The sequence below is a fragment of the Rhamphochromis sp. 'chilingali' genome, assembly GCF_963969265.1.
Source record: "Rhamphochromis sp. 'chilingali' genome assembly, chromosome: 18".
NCBI classification, from domain to species: Eukaryota; Metazoa; Chordata; class Actinopteri; order Cichliformes; family Cichlidae; genus Rhamphochromis; species Rhamphochromis sp. 'chilingali'.
The window spans coordinates 6987277-7001507 of NC_137945.1; the positions used below are offsets into that span (position 1 = coordinate 6987277).

General features: G+C 41.8%; 1 protein-coding gene across 1 annotated transcript in view; it reads right to left on the reverse strand.

Moving 5' to 3' along the window:
- LOC308385501 (cadherin-20-like) overlaps positions 1-14231 on the reverse strand; it is a 98220-nt gene that overhangs the window by 57483 nt on the left and 26506 nt on the right. The window contains exon 2 of the mRNA XM_080864461.1: positions 4434-4531. The gene's annotated coding sequence lies outside the window, so the exon portion shown is untranslated. The remainder of the gene's footprint in view (positions 1-4433; positions 4532-14231) is intronic.

Consider the following 14231-nt stretch of genomic DNA (forward strand, 5'->3'; position numbering starts at 1 on the left):
AATTCATCTTAGGACACAATAAAGTACATGATATTATATTACTTACTGAACGAGAACAGATTGTTTCATGATTTGCTGTTAGACTGGGCTAACGGGTAACAGCAGTTTTCCTTTGCATCTTTAATGTTTTTATTTAGGAATCAAATTACTTTGTTCTCAATGTTAAATTCAGAGACTGTCTGATAGCCTAATTTTCTCTGGGTTCATCAACTGCACACTAGCCCTTTCTTAACATTTGTTATTTGATTCACTGTGAGTATGAAATATTTATTTAATTAATATTGATTTGTGGAGACCTACAAAGGATCAAAACATGCTGATAAGAAACTGCTGCCACTGGCAGCTAAATTATGGAAGTATGAGGACTTTAAATGTCAAACTAATGAAAGCTAAATGTTTTGTTAATAGGAGCTTGTTTGTGTCATCAGCTCATCTCTAGTAGCGACTACCTGCTGTGGTCAGGTAAGACCGGCGAGGCCAATCCCCGGAGCTTGGGGCTTGGTTGTCATGGGAGACAGGATGTAACGGCCTTGTATAACTGCGGGCAGCAATTGTGCTGAAACCTGACTCTGCCTTTGAGGAGCTATTGTTCTCCTTCCTCACACCTTCCTCTTGTGGGAGACCGGTGTGCCTTGGGGAAGTGGAGTCGACTTTCACCAGTACGCCATTTCTCAGGAATATACTTCATGAAATGAACATCTACTTCCCCTCACGGATTCACTCTCACTTCTCTGATCTCCGTCTCTCACTGTCATCTACCTTCACACACAAACTACTAATTTTCCTGGTGTATATTTCACACCAGGCTGACAAGAAGGAATCTGATGCTCTTGCTTTTATTGAAACCTGTTTTTCAGGCTCTTTTCGAGGAGGTGCGGTGCATGTTGTGGTGGACTAATCGCAGCCTACTTGACCCTGATACAGAAAGCTGGACTGGTCGAGGTGTTAATGGTCTCTCGGGCAGCTTTAGGACGACGCAGGCAGGCATACATATGCACTCGTCCCCTCTGTTAGTCATTTATCATGATCCGGGTTACTGTTAATGAATAAAGGTGTCTAAGTATGAGTTATATTAACATGGATCCCTTCTCTTTTTTATCTGCATGCACAAGCGCTGCTGAACGACTGTGTGTTTAATGGCTGTATTGTGAAACCACACAGAATCAGATGCAAGCTCCTTATTGAGTAGTGGATAAATAGGTAGAAAGGGCTTTGAAAGAAAGTAAGTGCAGTTTCCCATTAACGTGCCCGTGCGAATGCATCCCTCCAGGTTTTTGCTTTCCTCTCAGCCTCTCTCTCTCCTCTACCCTCCCTGTCCTCTGAGTGGGTGATTGAATTAATTATGTTTTATCACCTTTTAGCTGATTGAAGTCTACCTTACTCTCTTTAGACAGCTTGTGTTTGTGTCTTCACGCGCTGCGCCAAATGGATCGGGCCTGTCACCCAGTGCAGACACTGCCATCAGTGTTGTCAGAGACTTGGACTCTGAGATCTGAGCGCCGAGTCTGGGTTGTCAGTCGGTGTTTCTGCTGCTTTTGTAGTGGTTTTTTCCCCTTCGTTGTCTTCTTTCTTTCATTCTCGGTAATTCATCTCCATCAAAAAACGAGTCTCAGGCCTTATCCTGTTCATTACTCACACAATGATTTTTGGAACAGTTTCAGGTTTTCTGTAGCACAGTGTGTCTGTCAAGAGAGGTGAGCTCAGGTTTCTTTCATTAGCAAGATACAATAGGACTGCTGGATTAGTTTTGCAACTAATATTCATCTTTCTTATCGAGTAATCAAAATTTATTAGTTCTGTTAATTGCTGTTTTGTGCTCTTTCTATGAGATGTCAGAAAATAATTGGGTTGTCACAACTGGAAGAATTTCGAGGGTGAAACTATGATATGATAGCTTTTTTTTTTTTTAAAACATGTGGTTATTAGAAAGAATTCATGATTTAACCGGAGGGGGAAGCTGGCCATTTTATAACCAGGTTTGGATAACCCCTTTCTCAATAATAAATGAAATCATCATTGAGAAATGAACAAAAAAACTATAAATATATATTTATTTATTTGTCTGATATAAAGCTTGTTTTATTCGCTGTAACGTGCGACAAGTGTGACAAAAAAGGTAAAAAAAATAAATAAAAGAAATCAAGAAAAATACTAAATAAATACTTTATTACAGTGCTGCAAATGCAGGGAAATCTATTCAATTCCGTTTTTATGCATGCATGGCATCACCTTGCTCACACCGTGAGCTGTTGCTGTGGGCTTGTGTGTATCACTGGCACAACAGATGCTGTCACATGTGAGAGTGTGAGCATTTTAAACTTAAGAATTGTGAAACCCATTCACTGAACAGACCCTGCATTTGAGGTGCTTAGAATTCATTATAAATGCTTTGTGACACCACTTGTAAAAACTGGCCTTTGGTTGTCCTTGATCATCCAATTCAAATTTGTCTCGATACCCGTTCCGCATGAAAGAAAACCAGGTGCTGTTACAGTTGTGAATTTTAAAATCAACTTGCTGCTAAAGTATCAGTTGTAAACTTGTATAGCTTGTCCTCACTTTCCCAAAACCTAAAGTGATGTATTCAAATTTCTTGTTCAACGTTATTACAAACAGTATTGGGCAAGTTACTTTGAAAAAGTAATTAATTATAGTTACTTTTTTGAAGAACTAACTAGTAACTGAGTTAGTAACTGAGTTACAAGATTCTAAAAGTAATTACTTGATAAGTAACTATTGCGTTACTTTAAAAAAACGTTTAACCCTCTGGGGTCCAGGGTATAATTGGCCATTTTTAACTACTTTTGATTTTACCTCAACATTTTACCTTTAAAAACTATTTCCTTTGCCTTGTTTGGTATCATTCTTTTCAGCACAATCTAACGTGTCTGAATTTACAGTCATGTTTTCATTTTGACATACTGTACTAACACAGTTGATCTAAAATCAGACAAAAAACATAAAATCAGAGTAGAAAAGTTATATTTTTTACTGTAAGAACCACAAACATGTTTACGTTGATTTTTTAAATAACCATTTCAAACTATTTACAGAACAATCAGCTGTTCTGCATTCAATAAGATGCCACACAAATTATTTGTGCCACTCCAAAAAAATAATTTCTGTCCACTATAAAGGAGAACATCACAGCCTGATACCTGCAGGTCTGACAGCAGCAGGTGTATCACTCCTGTTTCTACCTGGAGACAGCAGTCGCCTCATTGTTCTGACACACAACACAAAACTATCCACAACACTACACACTAACTACACAAGACAACACATTAACTACACACTCCAAACATGCTAAATCACACATCTCAAAACTTGCTCTCTCTCTTTTTCTAATGTCTTTCTCTCTCTTGCCGTCACTCCTAAAACTTCCCCTGTTTTTTTTTGTCTTTTAGCTCATAAGCAGAGAGGTCTCGCTGCGCTGTCCTTAGACAGTAAACGTGACAAAACTATTCAGGAAAAAACGCCGCATATATATTGTTTATCATGACTCTGGTTTTACGTGGCTTATCAACACAATTTAAAAACTGGTATATATCACCTTGTTGCTTTGTCTTTAAGTGGTCATGTGATTGGCTTACCACGACTACTTTACTCTTCCTCAGTCAAACAGCAGCACTCATGCAATTGTTTTGCCTCCTTAGCTCCAGGTGTTGTGCTAGACAGTGATCGTGATTACCGTCCACGGGAGTGCACAGCTGCTTAAAGCTGTAGCGTCCAGATTACTTACAGCTACTTCCTTGCAACTGAGATAAGATGCGGTAAACTGAACACAGCTTCAACCGTCTGTTTGTTGTAAAATAGTAACGGATTTTCTTGTTAGTAACTGTAACGGCGTTGTAACGATAGGAATAGTAATTAGTTAGATTACTCGTTACTGAAAAAAGTAACGCCGTTACTTGTAACGCTGTTATTCCCATCACTGATTACAAACAATATTTTTATTTAAAAAGCCCCTTAATTGGTATCTACAGATTTTCATTTAGTGATCAGTTGTTATGGTGACTTTTTTCAGATAAATAATATTCCTTGTTCCACAAAATAAAAGTATCCCTTCCCAAGTTCTTAGCTTAGGTCAACAAATAATGCTGGTCTGGTTACTATTGCACACGAACCACTCTTTTTCATCAGTTTTAGCAATTTTAACTAAGGATGTGCGCAAATATTTGACTATATGTTTAAACATTGCTGCTCTTAGTAGCTGGCATTGGAAATACTCGTCATTAAAAGTATTCTGTTTTATTACTGTACCATGGCAGTTATCATGTTCATTCGTTCACACTTAAACAAATATATTTATGGTCTCAATCATGAATTCCAGTCCTTATTTAACACATCACGGTGTGCATTTTGGAAATTATTTTTCAATTTAGAGTAACACAGACAATAAAGAAGGCTGTTTTAAGGAGTGGCGACCTTACCTTATGAGTCTGCCGTGTCCCTGGTTTCAAGATGTCAAGCTCAAGATGGCGCCGTCCGAAATGTGAACCTTAACCGACTTCAGGTGACTTCAGGGTGTCTAAAAAAAAAGGAAAACAGCAAAGAATCACAATCAGGCATTCAGAATGAGTGAATATGAATATTTTTCATATATGAAATAATGAAAGCATATACGTTTTCAATTATTTGTTTGTCCATTGCTTTTCTAACATGGATTTTGATTGAAGATTTTGAGTCAGCAGATAAAAAAAAAATCTATATTTTATATAAGCCTCAGTGTGATTAAGTGTCCTAGAAAAAACAATTAAACTAAACTTAATTGATAATATTACAGTGAGCATAAGTCACAGTCATGTTAACGTATGCCTTGCTTCAGTGCTTTGTTTCATATTCATCAACATGACAAACATCCATCAGCCTCTCTCCACACGTGTTCTCCACACCGCTGTGATAAACACACGTCGAAACAGGAAGACTCCTGTGCGTCAATACGATCGATCAGCTGATGGATTACGTCGAGGGATGAATTACACACAGTTCACAATTGCCGACAATTAACTAAACAGGCAGGGGATTGATCTACGAGCAGCTAACCTGGCAGGCAGGCAAGATCCTTAATTTTAGGAAGGCAAGTAAAGAAAATGTGACTGCAAAGCTTTGGGAGTGGAAAATGCGATAAGATAGGTGTAATGGGTTTGGGGGGGGAGGATGATAGGGGAGCAGGAAACTACACTGGTAGCTGACACATAACGCAGTTGATGCATCCCAGATCCCAAACAACAGAACTCCTTTTGTTAGTTCTGTGCTTGGTAATGTTTGACATCAGGGTCCTGGAAGATACTGTTTACAAAAGACTGTTGGGAGCTGGTTTCAAACTTAGATATTTCTCTCTCTTTTTCTTTGCATGCAGCTCATAAGATTTGCCTGTTTGACGCGGCACATTGGACTTAAGCAAATAGCAGCTTTTATGTGTCCCAGTTCTGTCGTACATGCTAATTCTAAGCAATTTAACAGGCAAGTGCAGGTCAGAGGCACTGACCAGAGAGGAAACAAAAAAAAATAAATCACATATGAACCAATGCACGGGTTGAGTCTCCCATCCAGGCATTAATGACAGTTGGTTATCTCCATGAAAGGAGCACACTATCTCCTGCAGAAGGTCATTCAATGCAGTTAAAGCACTAGAAAAAGCAGCAACAAGGCCTTAAGGACAATTTTTCTTTGCCATGCAGTTTAACTGATCTTCTCTTAGATTTCTGGTAAACTAATTGCCAAAATGTAAAAAATGCAACATAACTATCCAATACTTCCATACTGGGAAACAGATGCTATGTTTATTTAAAACATTCAAATCTGTAATTGCAGTCTTCACATTCTATCCTCTACTTACATAAAAGTATAAATATTTTTTTCCTATGCTATTTTATAAGAATCAACACAACATGTGTTAATTATAATCATACTTGAAAAATACTTGCAATTAAAAGTATTGGTTCACTATGTTCTGTGTGTGGTTTGTCCGAGTTATGCTGCTGTACATTAGCAGAAGGGACTCTGGTGAGTAGGTGCAATCAAAGAATGTATACAAAAGATGGCTTTGGATTAGTTTTGAAGCCCTACGGTGAGTTCACACTAAACATGAAGGTGTGATTATTTACAGTCTTTCCAGTGAGGTAAAGCAAACTGTTCATGCAAGTTAAACATTTCCTGTTGTGTTGAAAAAACTTGTCAGCCTTCGCCTGGTCAGACCAACAGTTGAAAATAGAGGACAAGCTTTGCTATTGCTGTCTTTTTCAGGTTTGCACTTTGACAGATCAGGGAAACAGAGGAGGGCTTGACTAAAAGCCAGTAAAGTTGTATGACTGCTTCTGAAAATATGTTTCTGTAGTTGATTTCAGCTTTTGACTGAAATCCTCATCCCACCGGCAGTCCGTGCCACGGTAACTGGCCGATTTTGGTTGGGGTTCTTTGTTCTTCTTAAATTCTTGGCTTTCGGTTAGTGTTGGGATTAGTGCTGTCAGCGTTAATCTCGTCAAAATGACGTTAACGCCATAACCGCATTAATGCGGAAAATCTCCGTCAGCGAGTTAACGCGGATCGCCCCGTGTGAGGGCTGCACAGCGTCAACGCGTTAGCATGGTTAGCTCGTTAATTATGTCAGTGTCTTGCGGTATTTCAATTATGTGTATTATGTAAGCTTGTTCTCGCCACTGAAAACTTAAAAGACTGAACAATCCATATAATCTGCTTGACAGTTTCAGGTGGTGGTGCCATGCGATTTTTAATGGGATTGAATTCCTTTGTTTCATGTTTGGTGTGAACACATTATTGTGTTAGGGTTATGTTTGGCCATTGTTTGTTATTTGGAGCCAGAATTATTATTGTTATTATTATTCATAAACTGTGCAAATGCAATGCACACTAACAGATGCCTGCTAATTAAACCTAAAAAAGTGCTTTGACAGTTCAACCATCCAGCAGTCTGCTTTTTGTTGATTAAAAATGCTGTCAGGACCTGGGGGGATAGCTACAGCTCTGTATGTCGAGACATCGGACAAAAATGGCACCAAAAATTAATAAATACAAGAAAATATAATTTGTTGCGTTTTAAGAAAGATAAAAGTGGTCACAATAGGCACATTTGCTTTTTGTTGCAGGCTGTAAATATGATTTTTTTTTACCTGTAAAGTTTGGCAGTTTAACTCTGGCGTCTATGGAGATCGACTCAAATTTAGAGACAGCCTCATGTGGACATTAATGGAACTGCAGCTTTTCTTTTTCATCTCCTGTGGCTTCATTTTACACGCTTAACCTCCTAGGACCTGGCGTCCACATATGTGAACATCACATTTTGGGTTATTTAGACCAAAATACTCAATTTTGCTCTACAGGGGCCTGATATCCACTTATGAGGACATTATACTGCTACTGTTCTATCGAAATTTTAAACGAATATCCTCATATGTGCCTCTAACTTTTCTTAGAACAAAAATCAGGCAAAAAAAAAAATCTGGTAATTCTTTGTTTTTACATTTATCGGGTCCCAATCAGCCCAAATATCAAAGAGAAATTAAAAATGCATGCTGTGGAAGAGTTCGGGTCTTAGGAGGTTAAAGGTTAAATTTTGGGTTCAATCAGTCCCTACTCACACCTTACCACAGCCATAATAAAATTTTATCTGAATACAATTTATATAAAATTTAATGTGTTTTATTTCATAACCTCTAAAAAGACCCAAAGCTTTTCTTATCACTAAGTGGCTGATTTACTGTGACAGAGCCATAAAAGTAAAATGATGTTCTCAACGTGACAAAACTTAATCCCAGTGACTGAGTAAAAGCAGATGATTGAGGATTACCTTCTGTTTGTACTCGACAGAACTTTTCATACTGAACACATGAGCGTGTCACTGCTGTATAAAAGTCATCCGCCCCCTGAGGATGTTCTTCACTTATTTGGTGTCGCACCTACCCGCATCAGCATGGTGCTCATAATCACAGTAAAGCCAACCCTCCCAGGTATTATTATGATGATGACATTTGCCAATAGAAGGGCGGGCAATCACAATAGATGTTTCCATTGCACTAAAAGTGATTTATAGTGGCGCTCGTAGAAATGATTATCCAGAGAGGGCATGTCGACGAAGGAGGATAATAGTACCCTTGTGCCCACAGCCCCTTTCCATGTGGTGTGGAGAGCCTTGACTGCCTCACAAACCCTGTCCCCTTGGATGACTGAGCCTCGCGGCCTTCACTGAGTCTATTCCTCCCTCAGATAAACGCTGCTATAAATAAAAGAACACAAAGCCAATCACCTCTCTGTTTAAAGAGACGTGCCACCTTCCCACACACGGGAGCGTTTGTTTGATCTAATCTCCCTCGTTTGGTCTGAGGCCGCCGGCCTGACTGACTGATTGTTGGAGCTGCTACTGCTGCTGCTGTGTTTGTTGGGGAGACAGAGCCCAAGCTGTGGGTGGTATTTGCCATTTGAGGATTTGCAGCGCTGTAGACCAGATGGCCGTCAACCTTGTGTTGATCTTGGAGCGCAGTCATGCCAAGACGGCTTTCCCCATAGTGGAATAAGAGAACTCGAGATGTTAAACATGCTCCCAGCCCCAAGCTCCTGGCTTCAGTGTGCCACAGAGGGATTATGGTTGGATCTGGCCTGACAGAAGGAGTTGGTCAAGGCTGTAATAGAGCCTGAAGCGAGTGAGAGCTGGCACAGAGCAGGCTCATAGGGTGCCAAAGACTTCCTGTTTCTGCTTCCCTTCAAATCTTAATTCTTACTTTTAAACTTTATTATGATGTCCCACCCTTCAGATATGAAACTGTGCATGTCCCCTAAGCCCAACAGCGTGTTTTACTACCCCCTTATCATTTTGACTCCCTTCTGCACCAATAGCAGAAAGAGGTTTCAAGAAAGGAAATCTCTGCTGTGACTCATGAGGACGTGGGTTATCTGCTAATCAGAAAGTCAATTATTTGATCCCCAGCTCCTCTAGTCTCCCTGTCAAAGTGTCCTCAGCTGAGATGCTGAACCCCAAGTTGCCCAAATGCATCCATCAGAGTGTGATTGTGTGCTTTAAAGCTCTTACACAAAGGGCTTTTAGTGCTCAATCAGAGTAGAAAAGCACTAAATACCTACCAGGCCATTTACCATTTAAAGTTGCTAATTTTCATCAAATTTTAGATTCGTTTCAGAGGTGTAAAAGCAAAGCATATCAAAGGTTTCAACAAGCAACACAGCAAAAATATGGAAAAGTTAAGTTCAGTGAAACAAAAATAAACAAGGCATAAAAATCAAAGTGCTCACTTGAACAAATTGAAGAGTCTTCCTTTAAAATTCACCACACAGTTGGCTCCAACAAATTAAGGAACTCATTTTATTAAATTAATTATTCTAAACATTTCACGCTGTCTACCTGCAGCCAGTCTCTCTTTTTTGACTTTCCACTGGGCTCTACCCCAGTGTGGAGCCCTTCACCTCCTCAGCTGTGCTCTTCAGGCCTGAAATCCACTGCATATTTCTCTTTTCGCCTGTTTGGTTGAGTTGTCCACCCTCTGAACTTTATGTTCAGTTCATCTGAGGTTACCTGGCTGATCTGCACAAGCAGCAACCTTCCCAGTTCTCTATGTATCAAGTCTACTCTGCCTTATACTCAGTATCCAATCACCAGCCCATCCAGCCCTGTTGTTATTATTCATTCCCTGTGTATTTGTCTATCAATCAAATCTCACTAGCTCTGACTGATGATATAACAGCGTCGACTGCTGAGTTCTTCATTTTACATTGATTTTTATGGGGGTCAAAATGACAGAAAAATAAAGTCCTTGAGAGCAAAATCAACACAGGGAACACACTGGGCAAAATGCCATAAACATTAGAATTAATGGCTAAGACGATGACAGTAAAAGCAAATGTTTTCTAAAAAGACCCGTGAAGTGATAATGGAGGAATTTACTCATTTACATGCACCTAAAGATAAATCTACAAGTGCATGGATATGTTTTAAAATTGACCACTTTTCCTTTTCAAAAATATCTCTGTCTACATTAAATCCCAGCCATATAGCCTGTACCTGTTTAGCACACCATGGGAGGTGCTTTTTGCTATGTAACTCCAACCATATAGCTGTTGGCCAATCAGAAGCCATCAAACAATACAAGGGCACAGTTTGTCTCAAATGTAGATAGAGACTCGCACATCTGACTTTCTAAGATAAAATGTTGTTTTTCCTCGTACATATCTAAAAGCAGAAACTGAGTTGGCTGAGACTGAGTTTCTTCACCTTGGAAGACATTTTTAAAAGCTCAGTTTTTGGTGACGTAAAACACCACTTCCATGTGACCGGAAGGGCAAATTACATTTAGGTTTACCACAGCACATGTTTAGGAGTGGACCGGATGTTATACTCCTAAAATAAAACAAATATAACACAAATACCTGAACGTTAATATTGTCGTTCACTATATGATGAATAAAAATAATATTTTTTTTAAATCAAATGAAATGAGGTATTACTAGCAAAACCCCACCTTAATGGTGTTTTTTCCCCATAGGGTGGGGTCAAAGCACAGCTGTGAAAATCTACAACTTTACTGTCTGCCTCATTTTCATTATTTGTATTTGCCGATCTGCCCGAGTAAGCTTATGCAAACTTTACGACTGTGTCTAAAAGTTCAAACAGATTAAAGCTTAAACGTCCAGCCTGTAGGCATGCTAGCACCAGTAGATTCTGGTTATATTCATACTACTGGTTATATTAATCATCACAGAGCTTACTAACATAAGGAATGTGAGTACATGGCTATTATTTCTTTCTATAGTTGCAAACTTTACATTTACACCAAAAACAAAAAACAAAAGAAACCTTTTGGAGCATTTGGGGAAAAAAATAGTTAAACAGATTACAAGTTAAAATGTTTCCTGCACTTATCCACAATAAGTGAAGAAACCACTCACTCAACAACATTTTGCTGCATCATTCTCAGATAATCCTGCTCATGCGTCTCTGTCATGAGATACTCTGACTAGTTTGTCTGTGTTTACATTCAGGAATGAGTTGGAGCACTTTTCAAACATCTCTACATCACATTAAGTTTTATCAGTAATGTAATTAGAGCTCACTGGTACTGGTGCAGGCAGCTGGCAGGGAAGACAACATGGAAGACTGAAAGACAATACTGCAATTTGAACATCTCTACTCATGAATAACACTGCTATCTTGGTGCGAACTTGATAAATTGGTATATAGTGTAAAATTGAGTGATCAGTGAAGCCATTAGGATCAGGAAAAATCAAAACATGTTCATACAATTTGAGACAGCATGCACCTTTCATCCAGTCATACAGGAGCTCCCATCTTGTCTTTGTGGTTTTAACTAAACTTTGCAAAGAACCACTTTTCTCTACCTCTGAGAGAAGGTTGTTGACAGTCTCTGGCTACACACCTCAAAAAAATGAAGCTGAAGTACTGTAACAGCACAGCTGTAGAGTCATCTGCCTCTTCAGATCCTCCACAGCTGTCCAACCATGATTACATCTTCACTCCTCATTTAGTCCTCTGTCCACCTCCCGCTCTACTCATCCGTATAACGACTACAGTCACCATGTTAAAAAACAGCAGGATACTCCATCTCTCATCCGAAACTTGGTGTTTTGATGAGCTCTGAGAGACGCGTTTGCTTCTCTGGTTGCTATCCTTCACTCTGACCCCCCCCCCGAGCCCATCAGCCAGTCTGCACTGAGTTGTTCTCATCCCTCATTACGTCCAATTCCACATCTGCCACAGGTCACGAGGCTCATATGCAGTTGTAGCTCTCAGACACACTCGAATGTTGAAGTGCAGCTCTTCACGCCAGGTATTTCCGATCCCTGAGAGGCCTGTTGTGTACCTCAGATGCTGTTTCTAATCTATTTGGGAATGTGAGTCCTAATGCTACACAGCAGCTGAATCTTCCAATCCTCAACCTCCTGCCATGTCTCTTGTCCTTCTGTAAGTACTGTAGAGGGAGGGTGGGGTGAGCCAATATTGGGTCTCAATCCCCTTCTCAGCACATCCGAAATGAAGCAAGGCTGAAGGGATAGCCGATGAATAAAAGAACGCTCTGTGCTTAAATGCTGCAATATGTTCTCTGATCCTTGTCGGCAATGACTTCTAAAAGCAGCAGACGTGACTTGTCTGGGATGTAAGGTGAACATGATTGATTCTTAATGCGCTGCTACTAAATAATAGTAACAGGAACACATGGAAATAGCAATAGAAATAAACCAGTGCAGCTATGCTGTATTCAAATGAGCAAAAATTACAGAAAAATAAAGTATTTAATTTAAAAACTGAAATATGCTCAGCAATATAAAATGAAGTCAGTGTTCCTGGATGAGGGCGTGAAGATAAGTAAGAAGTGAGACCCATCTCACTTTGGCACTGTGAGGTTTTTTTCTTCTTTTCCTAGTGAAGTCAACAGCGGATGGGATGGGACGAAGGAGTGCCATCTGAAAGTAGACTACTCTGTGAATACTATGAACACCACTGCCCTGAGATAAGGCTCAGCTAAGCTAATGTTAAATCAGCTCAACCAAAAATCTAACTAACACTGGACACATCTCCTAATTCAGTACCAGCAAAGAAGATAGCACAATATCACGTACACCTCACATCCTTCGTGTGCAAAGACATGGTGGGTTTTCTTGTTTTTTTAAAAAACACAAAAGCCCAGGTATGTCAGACAGTTACAGTGTTTTTTCCACAGTACCGAGGCTCACAGAGAAGTGAAGCTTAAAGTCGAGGAATGTTTGCGAACAGAAGAAAGGGTTGGGTTGGTTCCTCTCCTCAGGAGCTGCCTCTGCAGGAGGGGGAGATACAGGAGAGGTGGAGGAAGATCTCAGCCTGGGTGTCTATTGTCTTATGTAGTCTGGAAGATGAGTGGATGGTGGGGTGGGTGCAGTTTTCTCTGTGGTGGGGTTGGGTGGACTGTCCCGGGCTCTGTGGGGCCGGGCGGCGCTGCTGCACTGGGCCCGGTCTGGATGGGCCTGGGCCCCCTTTCCCTGGCGGGTCGCGGAGTATGGGGGTGCCTACTGGGGTCAGCGGGGGAGCTGGCCCCAGGGAGGGGTCACTTGCCCCTCCCTTCCTTCCCTCCCCATCTCCAGCTGCCTCCCTCTTCCCGCTCCACCACAACCACCCACACATGCAGGGCCTTGGAGTAGGGGTATGTCACCAGGGTGCAGAGGAGGCTACCCCCCCCTCTGTCCCCTTCTGGCTGCCTCTGCCTCAATTTTATCCCACAACTTAGACATTCACATTACTCACACTCTCATTACACATACATATAGGATCTTGGGGGTGGGCACGATACACGGAGTCCAAAGTACCATCAGGGTGTACACCCCACCCCTGGCATCATTGCCCACCTCTCAATTTTAAATACACGTAGACATTGAGGGCTAGCAGGAGGGACCATGCGCTTACCTGCTGCTCTCTGGCAGGTAGCTCCAAGCCCTCCTGGGTTTTAAATGCACCTTAGAACACACATGCATCAACATTACAATGAGCGGGTGGAGGGAGGTTCGGAGTCTTCTCTCACCCCCGTTCTCTGCGACCTGCTGGAGCAGGGGGGCTAGGACTAGGAGGAGGAGTTGGCCGTCCGACTGCGGTCTGGAGTGTGGAGCCTTCCTGCTGCTGCGGAGTCGGGGCGGTCTGCCTCCCCCCACCGCAGGGAAAAGGGAAACACCACCTGGGTCTGGGTGCAGTTCCCCCCTCCAGGGGCGGGGGCACCTAGACCCGGTTTGTAGAGTACGCTTGGGGAGTGTGATCGTGTGTACAGCGTCTCTTTATGTCTGTCTCCACGTTGGTTGAGTGTGGAGTGAGTGCATATGAGAGCATGAGGGGGGGAATGGATGTTTGTATCTGTGTGTGCCTGTATGTCTGTGTCTATATGTCAGGTTGGGTGTCAGGCGCCACCTCTCTGGGGACATCTCAGGCCCTCCAAGGTTTGGAGGCCTATCTCCCCCTACCACCACTTCCCCTGCCAGTGGCGGACCCCCTCAGACATCGGTGCGTTGGTGGTTCTTTGTGTCCGGGGATGGGCGTCCAGGTACACACCGGCTCACTCCTTGGCGGCCGCTTATCGGGGCCTGGAGCCTGGGGCTCGCTCGGGCCACTTCGGAGGTGGGGTGCCCCCGGCCTCTCGGCCTGGGGCTCGGTCACTCAGGCGCAGCTGGCTGCCGGCGGAGCTCACGGGCGCGTCACTGCAACTCCCCCTGGCTTCTGCTCCGCGGCT